This window comes from Ictidomys tridecemlineatus, chromosome 1, assembly GCF_052094955.1.
Source record: "Ictidomys tridecemlineatus isolate mIctTri1 chromosome 1, mIctTri1.hap1, whole genome shotgun sequence".
NCBI lineage: Eukaryota > Metazoa > Chordata > Mammalia > Rodentia > Sciuridae > Ictidomys > Ictidomys tridecemlineatus.
In genome coordinates this window covers 138,277,087-138,289,958 of record NC_135477.1, presented here as the reverse complement: position 1 = coordinate 138,289,958, position 12,872 = coordinate 138,277,087, and the positions used below count along the sequence as shown (strand labels likewise).

Sequence of the window (12,872 nt, the reverse complement as noted above, 5' to 3'; positions counted from 1 at the left end):
TGTGAAGCAAAGATGTAGCCGATCTAAAATTGCGGTATAGTGAGAGCAAGGAATACATTTTTATTGATGTATGGAAATTTAGAGTGATGGTTGTATGATTGTTACCATAGCAAAACCTAACCTATCCTGACTGATACAATCACATTTGCATAAGACGTGCAGTATGGTCTGATTCTTGATATAAATAACTTATAAAATGATTTATATGTGGTGAGGGAAAAACAAATGAAACAAACATGGGTCCAGAATAAAAAAGTAGCCTGACCCAACTGAATTATTAAAAAGGACCTCAAATACACTCTTTCCAATGATCCAGAATTGCTCAGTAAAAACTGAGCCTTTATGCCAGAGTTGGATTTTTATTAAGTAAAATCTACACTTAAAAATATAAAAAAAAAATAGAGAATACATTCCTGTTTGATCACTGACAATATTATGGTAGTTTCATCTGATTTTTATAGCACAATAAAGATATATTATGGAAATTGGGCAAAAGGATAGAGGAGGCAGATGTTTAATTGTAATAATTGAATGAACAATTACATGGCAGCTCTTTGGCAGATGATATACAGTGAAATGCACTTCTGCACTAATTATTTTCAGTAGCTAACTCGGAGTGTAAAAATGTGCTCAGTGTTGAGGATCCAAATATGAGTAATACAAATTCCTTGTCATTATTGATGGTAGCTGACAACTGAATGGTAGGGGATAAGAAACCAGCAAGAAGCAGAAACAAGCCAAGTACTCTAGGAGAAACACACCCTACGCTGTGGCATGTATGGGCATAGGGTTTGTTCAGAGGAGAAAGTGGCCCAGTGGCTATGGCTGCTAAACTACTCTATTGGTTCTAGGTACCTTTAGAGGCATCTGTTTGATTAGAAAACAGTATCAGAAACTGGGTGTCACTAAGAAGTGCCTGAAGGACTAGGAAGAAGCAGTTTGTTTTCTTGGCAAATAAGCCAACATTATGCTGAGGAAGCTAATATTCTTGCCATCCAATCTCAAATCTGTTTCAACCAAACTACTTCCACACTTTGGTGTATCAATTTGTGGTTTGCATTTGGCAAGAATTTGCAAAGAAGCAGCAAACCAACTAACAATCCAAACAAAAGCAAGCTCACAGCCTATGTGGGAAAGTGTATACAAGCATAGATCTAAATCACATTGCAAAAATAATCACATGGAAACAATGGTAAGTATGTAATCAAAAACATGTTAGAAACAGAAAAAAAAGGAACAAAAGAACTACAAAAAATAAAGGAAATAGCTGAAACAACATCTCAAAGATTGCTCTTTACAGTATGGTATGCTATACAAAAACGGAAAGTTTCTCTCCCAGAACCATCCATTTTCTGTACATATAATATGTCCCTTATTGTTGAATCAGATACACTGAGTTAACACCTGGCTCATTGTTAGAACTAGGAGATGTTTAGGACAGTTGAAAAATTTATAATGCTTCAATAAAATGATTCTGCCAATAAGTTGAAATTTGATTTTAAAAAGAAGAGCATAGAAATGTTTAAAGACAGAATAAAAGTATATTCTTTGAAGATCATGTTAAAGGTGACAACAATTACATTCATATATTCATATCTACCGGATGAAAGCAAGATGTGCTTTTTTCAAAAGTTTACACTAGGAAAAAAAAAAGCAGTTTTATTTTAACCAGATGTGAACAAATTAAACCCAATATTTTCAAGTATTTTTAGTGCCATATGATGTCATCTGATTTTACATTTTCTACTGAGGGATAATGTGTATTTTCAAAATCATGAAGCCACTTTCCATATAAGTACTTAGAATCTTATACATGATCAGTTACAATAAACATATAATACTGCAGGACATGCTCTTGGTTAAAAGTCACAAGCCGAGAAAGAAATGTAACTTTTCAGTAAGAAAGAAATGGAATTAAAAGCACGTGAAATGTCTGCTGGTATTCAAGTTACTCCCCATTTCAGTGACTATGATACTAGTCCAAATAGGTCCAGGGCAAGGATTGCTCTGGCCATTCCAAGACCCATAATTGCCTCTTTCCTATGCACTCCATAGGGACCGCATATAGTAATTACTTATGCTAATTACCCAGGGAACACCAGTTTAAACAACCAAGACTTTCTTTTTATTGGCAATATATTTTCAATGACAGGGTCACACATGACAAACATCCCCAATGGCTACTACCCAGACAGTGCTGGGTTTATCTGGTTCTTGGCGCTCTTCTCTGAAGAGAGCAAAGGGAACGAGGATGCTCTGAAACTGGCCAAGTCTTAGGTACTCACACCTCTCTGGGACAGCTTCAGGTAAGCAGGCAAACACTGGAACAAGACTGTGGTCCTCAATTGCTCTGCTGAGTGAAGGCTCACAGTCATCTCGCCTGGGAAAGAGATTTCTTTAAAACCATTTAAAGCTTTCCAAAGGGCAACAGCGAGGCGGTTGTGAGCCAAAGTTACCATAAATGCTTCCACTCCCTCCTGATTTCATTTCGGAAATAAGAAAGGAAAGAGGCAGTCACCACTGCAGGCGTTACTGCCGCCTCATCCTGCCCCTAAACAATTAAGAAACACTAAAAGTAAAGTTAATATAACTATAGGATCATGAGTACATTAAAACGTTGTTGAATTAACAAGCCAATATTTCAGACCAAGATCCTCTTCACCACCACCCACACTTAGGCACAGAACATTCTGGGCAAAGGACCCCCCCTCCCTGCCCCTTGCCCTTCCCTACTTGGCGAAGAGGGTGGGCGAGCCTCGGGGAGGGGGAAGGTTGAGGGTTGAAGACTCGGAGCCAACGCAAATTACTCTGCCAAAACGCTTCTCAGACACAACAGTTTCCCAGGATCAAGCCCACCTTCCGTTCTCCCCCTCCCAGAATCTCTTCCCGGTTTATGCTGGAACCCAGGAATGGTTTGGGGACCAATGAGGTGACAGCGGTTGACGCATAGATCACGGTGAGGGGCGATTTCATTTCAAGGGGGAGAGGCTGCGAAGTGGGGGTGGGCAAAGTGGGAAGCGGGGGCCAAAAGTAGGCGGGAAGGAGAGGCGAAACCCAGCTGGGGAGAAGCAAAGGCAGTAGAGGTAAAAGAGCCAAAGGTAAAGAAGAAAGGAGCAGGTCCGTGCACAGGAGCTGCCAGGCTGGCCGGGGATCCCCGGGAAGGAAGCAGCGAGGGAGGGACGTGGGCCGGGCGGGGGGCGCCGCGGGGAGGGCGGGGAGGGTCGCTGTCAGTCAGGCAGAGCAGGGCTCGCTGGCCTGGGGAGCGGGCGCGGGTGCGCTCGGCAGCCGAGGGCGCGGCGACTCCGACAGCCTCAGCAGTGGTGGCCGCACCCGGGTCTCTGACCGTGCGCCCGTGCGGCGCTCCGAATCCCTCGGCGCCGGCTCCCGGCCGCGGCCGCCCCGGGGCTACCCCCGCCTGCGCGCGCCAGTTGGGGGGCCCGGGGAGCGGCGCCAGAGGCCCGGCCGCATTGTGACGTAGAGGAGCCGCGGCAGCGCCTCCGCCGCTCGTCTGCTCTCCCTGTGGCTGTTCCTGCTCCCGCCGCCGCCGTCCATCTGTCCGTCTGTCAGTCCCGAGTCGCCGGCGCGCTTGGCAACCCGGTGAGTCGAGATCCTCAGCGGGCGCCCGCGGGGAGGCGAGGGGCGGCGGCACCGGCGGCTATGCCTTTCCAACTTTGCACCGGGCGACTCCGGCGGGTGTCGCCCCTTCTCGCTCTACCCCCTGGGCCCCCTTTGTGCGGCGAGTGGCTGCTTGGGGCAGCTGAAGCGCCTCTGCAGAAAGGGTTTGGGGGGGAGGTCTCTATAGTAACAGAGGCGGCGGCGGCGGCTGCCAAGCGGTTGCTTTACTCCGGGGAAGGGGAAATAGCTCCCGCCTCGGTTTCCAAAGGATTGTTCTTTTTTATCTGCCCTCTTCGTGTGGTTATTATTCTTGCTGCCGCTTCTGATCTTATCAAAAGCAGTGATGGGCAGTGCAGTGGCTCCCAAGAGCTGATAAAAGAAGAGGGTGAAGTAATAGTAATAGCAAAGGTGGTAACAACAATAATAAACGAAAAGAAGGACACCTGGTGTTGCCGCCGCCCAGGGGGAGCCCCTCTCCCATCAGCACCAGGCTTCCTGGCTGCCCCGTCCAGTCCGGGCTCTGACCGGACCGCCTTCCAGGGCTGTCCTGCGCTTGAAGTCCATTTAAGCGGGAATGTTTCTCCCTTGGCCTTCTCTGTGGTGATGACTTTCATCTGCAGGTGGTAAGTGAGGTGAAACTCAATTTTGGCTATTGTCAAGTGCCACGTTTTGTTTATTTCATTTTTTTACGGAAAGAAAAGAGGAAAAATTATGAGCCATTTCTGGCAGCCATACAGTTTCCACAGGAAATACTAGCATTCTTTGAGGAACACGCTACTGCTTGCAGCAAAGAAAGTCTTTAGGAAACAAAAAGGCAACAGCATTGTTGCTCATTTTCAATGGACCGCTAGGAGGGTGGAAACGTGTTGTTTTTTCCTGTGGGAACATTGCTTTCCTTGGGAAAGTTAATTAAGGAAGCATTGTTGTCTATACCCCTTTTCACTTGTTGGAGGCTGGGCTCCAGTTCTTTTGGTTATTACTGACAAGTGCCCATCAAATAGCCTGGAAAAAGGGAGAACCCCTGCTGGACAATCTAGCCACACACCACGTGCCATGGAGCCCAGCCAGGGTGCAGTTTGCAAAATGAAATAAGGGCTGTCTTGGGAGGTTTATGAGGATTACATGTGTGCAGAGTATGTCAGTTCTCCAAGGTGTCACTCTAAACACATAATTTTCAAGAACCACTTTCGTTGCTGAATCTGCAGGAAGGTGAAAACCTATTTTTTATTTTATGGAACAGACATCTCAGTTGGGAATCGGTTTTAATCTGTATTTCATTTGTACATATTGAAATTTTAAAAAGCGAAGAGAACAAGGTGTTGGAAACCAATATGCTAATGTGTACTCACCTGGGAGAGAATGCTTATTGGCTGTTTCTAAAGCAACTCAAATTATATTCAACATGGTAGGGTGAAGGGAGACACCTTTAAAATGCAGTTAAAACCATTAGAAAAGGATGTGACATTTTGGTATTGGTCCCAGAAGTCTTTGGAAGGATGTATTAGTAGAGGGTTACCTATAATCAAATGCTGAATTTTCAAACCTTGAATCAGAAAGAATGACCAGCCTTCTCTTACAGATCTTTGAATATCTCAGATAATGATAAAGGAAATTTAGAAAGAAGGGATATAACATTGAATGGCACCCTTGTCTCTATAGCGAGCATTCCATGAAGAAAGTTTTTAAGACAGTAGAGTGGAAATGATGCTGTATTCATGAACTTGACATTCACCATTTGTTGATGTCTGAAAGGAAGTGACTAAAGCAAGTGAATTTCTCTGCCATGTCACAGCTTTGCTAATTGCAGGCATTCGTTCCGGTGCAGGTGTACAGTGGAAACACAGAATAGAGGCCAAGAAACTTTGTGTGTGCTGTTGTTTTGGAAAGAATCGTAGCAGTACTTTATTGCTTTTAAGAGGAGGGAAACCCACACAAACATCTAATACAAACAAATGTTCTTTGATATTATCAGAGAAAGCCCGGAGCCATTTTTCTTGCCAGATTTAAGGCATTTCTTGTCAAAAGAGGAAATCTCCCAAGGAGCAGGTGCATCATTATAAGAAACACAGGGGAATTTCTCTTTTAAATGCAAAATCTAATTGAAGAGCAACAAGAGAATCAGTGACTCACTTAGAATAAAAGCTTAGTTTTTGGCAATTTTTCAGGTTACGGTTGTAAGCCACGTAGGAGAAATATGTGTCTTGGGAAAAAGTAATACCCTGGTGAAAATCAAGTAGTCGCTTCTGTGAAACACTCATCCTTACACATTTGTTTCTTTTTGTCCCTTTGATTGGTATGTAGGTTTACTTGCAGTACAAATTTTACTGAAAACAAATTCACAAATCCATAAATATATATTATGTGTTATTTTGAAATTAGATAGATTTTATATTTTGTGGTTTGCATCTTGTCAACTCCTTTTTAGCATTCAAAATTAATGATTGAAATATGTTGAAATGCTGATTGTTAATTGATATGATTGATAGCTGGTCCCTAAAAAGTACTAAGAGACTCCTAAGGAGTTATTGTTATTCACTTCACACATATGTGGAATATAGAAACATAAAGAAATAATCTTTTTACAAGGAACTTAATAGGTGGAAATAGGACACATCAAAATTAAATAATGAAACAAAACATTAAAGAAGACATTTTTTAATTGAATGCCCAAGATACTAAATAGTAATTGAGATGGAATTTGGAGGATGAAATGACCATATCAGTTATCGATTGATCAATGTTTTTGGTTAGCTTTTTGACCAAAATTCCCAACAAGAACAATTTAGAGGAGGAGACGTTTATTTGGGGCTCACAGTTTCAGAGGTCTCAGTCTATAGACAGTTGACTCCTTTGCTCTAGACCCAAGATGAAGCAAAGGGCCATGCTCAGTTCATGGCAGGGCCAGGAAGCAGAAAGAGAGAAAGAAGGGAAGGGATGGAGCCACAGGAAAGAAGAACCCTTCCAGAGCATGCTCCCAAGAACCCACCACCTCCAGCCTCACCCCATCCCACCTGCCTATAGTTACCACTCATATGGTCAGTCCATTCAAACTAGGATGTACTGATTTAGGTTATAGCTCTCATAATCATTTTTACCCCGGAATATTCTTATATTATCAGGAGCTTTTGGGAGGCACCTTATACCCAAATCATAAAAATGAGTTATAAAATAACCCCAAAATTTAGTTGCTTAAAACAACTACTATAGCTCATATTCCTCTGGTCAACAGTTTGATCTGACTTTAGCCAGGTGCTTCTGCTTCTGCTAATCCTGGCTGGGTTCCTTCAAGCATCATCAGTTAGCAAGTGAATGATCTTGGGATGGCCTCACTGATTTGCCTGAAAGTTGTCACACCATCAGGTACACAGGTGACTGGCACATGCACCTCTCATTCTTCAGCCAGCTAGCCTGGGCATTTTTTACATAGCAACCAAACAGTGTTCTAAGAACAGAAAAAGAACAACTCCTAGGGTAAAGGTGACTTTTAATCTTCTGCTTGTATCCCATTAGCTATTCTCCCATTAATTATATCAAATCATAAGATAAGCCAGATTCAACGAGTGTAGAAAGAACTCCACTTAAAATGAGAAGGACCTGCAAAAAATTACAACCTTTTTCTTTTTCTGGGGGATGCTGGCTAGAAACCTTTGAGTAAATCTATTTCTAGCAAAGGTATTCTGCTGAGGAATAGTGGAATGTAAGCTGGAGAAGAGGAAGAGCTTGCTTATGGCAAATCCAGAATTTAGGTTAAGGAATTGCCTTGTAAACCATTGTCCTATAATGTTTGTTCTTTAAACCACAGAAAGAAGAGGAGTGACACAATGAAAATAAAATCTTAGCCATATCCTTCTGACAGTGGCATTGCAGACAGTAAGCTGGTGGCACTCTTACAGAGCAAGGCTGGGTCGAAGGGAAGGCTCTGATAAAGGTGGAGGCAGAGAATATGGGAAGCAAGGGGTTGATCTGGGAGATCCCATATTTAGAATTAGGTGACTGATTACAGGGGTTAGTAAAAGCATAAAGTCAAAATCATTCTGAGATTTTAAAAAGCTTAAGTGACTGAAAGAATGATTGTGCTGTTCTGAGAAATAGAGAAATCAATAAGTGATTTATTTGGGGGGAGGAGAAAATTCAGTTCCAGAAAGGTTGATTAAAAGAGATAAATTGAAGGTGAAAGTACATTCTAAGCTGCAGAGTATGCTACGAATGTTAGCTATTGTTTTGTGTTTAAATTGCCATAGACTATTGTGTATAGGTAAGTATTTTTAGTTGTAAAGCAAGAAAAAACAAAATGTGACATTGAGGATACCCTAAGATGTCAAAGGGAAGTCAGAAGAACCACTCTCAGGATGGAAACAACTGCTCTGGCCATCTAGGAAGGAGAACTGATGTTCTTTCTCCAGAGGCACATCCGGAAGTCTGCTTGGATTCAGCAGACTAGTCAGGAACTTACCTTTGGTCTAGTTTGAGGGGCATGCATACTCTTGAGTTAGATGCATGAACTGATGGCCCCACCAGGGTGTCAAACAATGGGGAGTTAGTGCCACCAAAATGGCACACACTGAGGTGGTGCTATCAGAAGTAGGGATGGACACATTGTGGCAAAATCAAGAAAAGCTCACTGAAGATGGACACTTGAGATTTATGTGGACTTAGTCACAAGAAAGCAAACAGGGCAGGAGGCAACCACCTAGGCATATATATGTTGAGATGTAGGTGCATTGTTAACAGTTAAGCCCACCCATGCAAATAGTGGTATTTTCTCATGGAAAGCAAAGAAAGAAAAGATGGCCTGGCGTGATGCCTTATTCAGGCTCCTCCATAAACATTAGGGGACATTTTATTAGAGAGGAGAGGAATTCTAAACATTTTCTGTTCTATCTTTCACCTAAGAGCTCATTTGAGTTGCTGCTTCATCAGCCTCATTTCATAGACAGCCAGACTGAAATTCAGGTGGTGTTCTTACCACCAAGTGCAGCTGTTGGGCCAGACAGAAACACCTGGTCTCTGTGACTTCACACAATTAGTCTGAACAGCATACACAGCTGCTCTTTATAGAAGGCCCTTGGATGGACCAGCTAAAACCCAAGCATACACTTTTATAGTTTTTATTGCACAAGCCTAAGAACCCTGAAGATACTCAATAAATGTTAATTGAATGAGTGAATGTGCCATTATCTGGTGCAGTAACATTTTCTAAAACAGTCTGGTCTGGCTTTTCATTATTCAGGGTAGAGTTTGCTATAAAATCCCTAAGTGCCTTTTGTAGATTTAAATGTTTTAAGGCACTCTTGTCATAGTAATGTAGATTTTTTTTAATCTGCCAGTCATAAAAATAAACATATTTCTTTTTTTTTGTATTAGGACTCTTGGTTGTGATAGAAACCCAGTTTACTTAAGTAGGAAGGGCAAAGTCTGGTTTATGTAAAGGAAAAGTTCAGGAATGATCCAATTCTGATTTCCTTTCTTCTTCCTCGTGGAAAACTGGTCATCAGCAACTTTAGTCTGAACTCCTGTAAGAAGAGAGAAAAATTCAGGATTAACTCTGATTAGACCTCTTTGATCACATTCACAGACGTGATCTTGTTCTTATGACTAAAATTTAGACCATGCCACTTGGCTCTGGTTTCTTCATGTGCCCAGTTCTTCCAGAAGGGGATGGAGGTATGCATCAGAGTAGCAATTTGAGAATAGAGTAGGTGAATGGGAGAGTGGTCAGCAGAACCCTCCTAAGTCCTGGGACCTGAGAGTGGGAAAAGATTTTGTAATTGTTCTTTCCTCCCCATCTGGCTCTTTGGGAACCAAATTCATGGCCTCACACATACCACACAATCATGCTACCACTGAGCCACATACCCAGCCCTTGTTTTGTTTTAAATTTTCTCACTAAGTTGTATAGGGCCTCACTAAGTTGGTGAGGCTGGCCTTGAACTTGCCATCCTCCTGTCTGAGCCTGCCGAGTTGCTGAGATTACAAGCATGAGCCACCCACACTTGGCAAGGATGTTTTTTCAAAAGAAAATTTTGAAAAGGAGTGAGTGCAGTGTGAGCAGAAACAGCAGATACTGCCTTTCCCATCTGTATCCCCAGGCCAGAACTGGCACTGCTCTTGATCTCATCTCCCTCTCCTCCTCCCTCTACTCCAGACCTTCCATTTCACTATTCTTGGGACACCTTTGAGAATGCTCTTCCAGTCTCACCTGCTGGAGTGCTCTTTTTAAAGAACAGATAAATGAAACTGAATCCTGTAACTCCCTGCTAAGAACCATTCAAAACCTTATCATCTTCCTTGGGAAAAGTCCAAGCTGCAGACTGTAATGCCAAGGTTTTCCATAATGCAGGCTCTGCCTTCCATGATGCAGGAGAGGGGTAGGAGGGCTATGTTCAGCAGAGTTTTCTTCTAGATGCCCATATTCTGGCCATGCTGACTGACCTGCTTAACTTTTAAAGCATCCAGTGGCTATATTCTGCTTCGTCCTCATGCTTTTTCTTGTGCTATTGTCTCAATGGGAATTGTTTCTCTTTTCTTGACCCATTAATCATCTATTAATCCTTCCCAGCTCAACCCCCACCTTTGCTGAGCACCCATCTCCTGTGGTAAACCTCGTCTCTTCCTCTACACAAATGTCAAAAATAGGACTGGGCTGGGGATGTGACTCAAGCAGTAGTGCGCTCGCTTGGCATGCGTGCGGCCTGGGTTTGATCCTCAGCACCACATACCAACAAAGATGTTGTGTCCGCCGAAAACTAAAAAATAAATATTAAAAATTCTCTCTCTAAATAAATAAATAAAAATAAAAATAGGACTGTATTTTCTGGTCTTTGCATATCCCCAGACCTAATATAGTGCTTCTCACACCATATATGCTCAATAATGTTTAAAACAAATGAATGAAAAAATCTGGGCTGAATCATTAGTTTCTAAGTTTTCCAAGCGAGTTTCTGTTTAGAGTTATTCCATTTCCTTTAACTTTATTCTCAAGTTTTCATCTTAGAACATTGGACATGAAGGGCAGAATCTCTTTGAAGTTGCTGATCAGAGAGTTTTTTTTTTTTTTAAGTTTTTCCAAGTGTTCTTATAATTGTGTTTTACTCTATCATTAACAACTATCTTAAGAAAGAGGCTGAAAAATAGCATCAGCCCAAAGTGAATCTGTAGGTTCAAAGCTGTTTTAGAGACCAGATGAGGAGTCATTTTCCTTCCTAACATCAAAGAGGAGATTTAATAGTTAATGTTTATGAGATACTCTGTGTTGTGTGCTCCCCGGATGCCTTAAAATTACTTTTTTATTTAATCCTCACAGCAGCCCTAGGGAAGGAGGTGTTGTTATCTATCATCCTTTGTTCATGTAAGAGGAAACTGGGATTTAGAGAGTTGAGGTGGCTTGATGGACCCTAAACTCCCTTTCCCTGGAGACTGTCCAGCTGCCAGACACTCATCTGGGTTGCTGAGGAGGAGAACAAAGTGTTAACTGGGCCCTCCTGGGTCACTTGGGATGATTTTCATTGTTGTTGATCTTCTAAGATGAAGTGACTACCCCTTAAAACACTCTAGTGGCCTCTGTTGGGCATCAATTATGGCAAAAAGACAAAGGAAAAGTTGTAAAGAGGCAAGGACTTTAGTACTATAGCTGAAATTAAGATGAATTTCTATCTTAGCGATTCCAGTCATATTCTTGTGACCCTGCTGCTTCCAGATAATAAAAGCCTCCTAGGGAGGTCGGGCTGCTGTGTATGAAATGCAGGCCTCTTGAGCAGGCACAGAAAAAGCTTGGCTTTGAGAGTCATTCAGACTCATTCCATAAAGGGAACCAAATAGTTTGGAAGGCACAGAAACTCAATGGTTCTTAACCTGTCTCCAGCCTGAGGTTCGGATGAAGCTATGGATCATTTCCTTGGAGGAAAAAGGTATGCAAACACATACATGCACACCCCTTTATATTTAATTTCTGGGATTTCAAGGATCTATTGAATACCATCTTTGGATTTCTTGGTTCTTCATGGACACTATGGACTCTTGGTACTCCATAGTACCCTAAAGCCCTGTTTAAAACAGAAGAATGCAAACAGCCATTGTTGAGTGTTTACTGTGTATTATACATGACCATTTATCATTTAACATTTTACAGCCTTTTTTGAAAATATCATAGCTAACCAACCCTCTAAGACATGCACCATGAACCTAGTTCTAAGTTATGGAGGATGAGGTTATAAGAAGAAACTTGTCTCCTGACTGTCAAATGGTGAAATGGAATTGAATGCAGAACCCAGTTCTGTATTCCTGTTATTTCATGCTGCTGCTATATTTATTTATCCTACCATGTAAGGCATCCAACCTGAAACAGGGAAATTTGAACCCTCTGTTAGTCCTGACCTCTCTTAGACTTCAATGTCCTGGTCAAAAATAGGTTAAGTGGCTGCTTCTGCAGCCAGAGCCCCCGATATGTCTAGTGCAGGCACAGCCAGCACCAGAAGGCTAGGAAGGTTGTAGCTCACTCTTCTCCTTCACCTGCCACAACTGTCTCACATGCAGAGCAGGTGACAGCATTAAAGACAGCACTTCTGGCTTGCTCGTCTCTAGGTACATTCCTACTACATTGCTGGTTATAGTTTTCACACCTGAAAATTTTAACAGAGTTGATACTCTGCATCAAAAAATGATTGCAAATTCCCCATGTGATCCCTTCCAGGGATATTCACTGGAGCCTGTCCTACTCCAACCTACGGTCACAACTGTGAGCAGACAGAAGTGAATCCTGAGCTTGTGGAACTTACATCTACCTTATATCTTGCCAGGAAATGGGCTCATAAATAATTTAAATAAAGTGTGATAATTTTTATGTAAAAGAAAGTATAAATAATTTATTCTACTCAAATCTCTGTTCTTTGCAGCTTTGGAACTTCAGTTACAAACCATTGTCAACTTCTCTAGCCCTTCCTCCCTCCAGGATGTTTTAGAGTGCTTCTGTTTCCTGGTTGACAGAATCAGGGGACACACAGTGAGAGTAGTTAATCTCAGTGTCCTTGTTGCAGATGAGAAGGCAAGAGTGACCAAATGACTTAACCACAGACAGGGTGAAGACAGGGGTAACTAGTTGGTCTGGTCCCCAGTAGAGCATTGCTCACTATAAACCACAAGCTGCTTCTAATTTACTCGAGATGTTATTATCATGGTCTTTATGTTCTGGGCTCTCTTTGCTACAAATGAATTCAGCAGACAAATCCTGCTCAGAAAGCAAACACATGGCCAGTCGCTGC

General features: G+C 42.2%; 1 protein-coding gene across 3 annotated transcripts in view; it reads left to right on the top strand.

Annotated features, from left to right (window-relative positions):
- The first annotated feature begins 2,778 nt into the window (after window positions 1-2,778).
- Sncaip (synuclein alpha interacting protein) overlaps window positions 2,779-12,872 on the top strand; it is a 146,587-nt gene continuing 136,493 nt past the window's right edge. For 2 of the 3 annotated variants that reach the window (XM_078048398.1, XM_078048394.1), the window contains exon 1: window positions 3,463-3,597. The gene's annotated coding sequence lies outside the window, so the exon portion shown is untranslated. Of the gene's footprint in view, window positions 2,957-3,462; window positions 3,598-12,872 lie in introns of those variants that run through there. The other variant, XM_078048397.1, reaches the window with a different exon arrangement.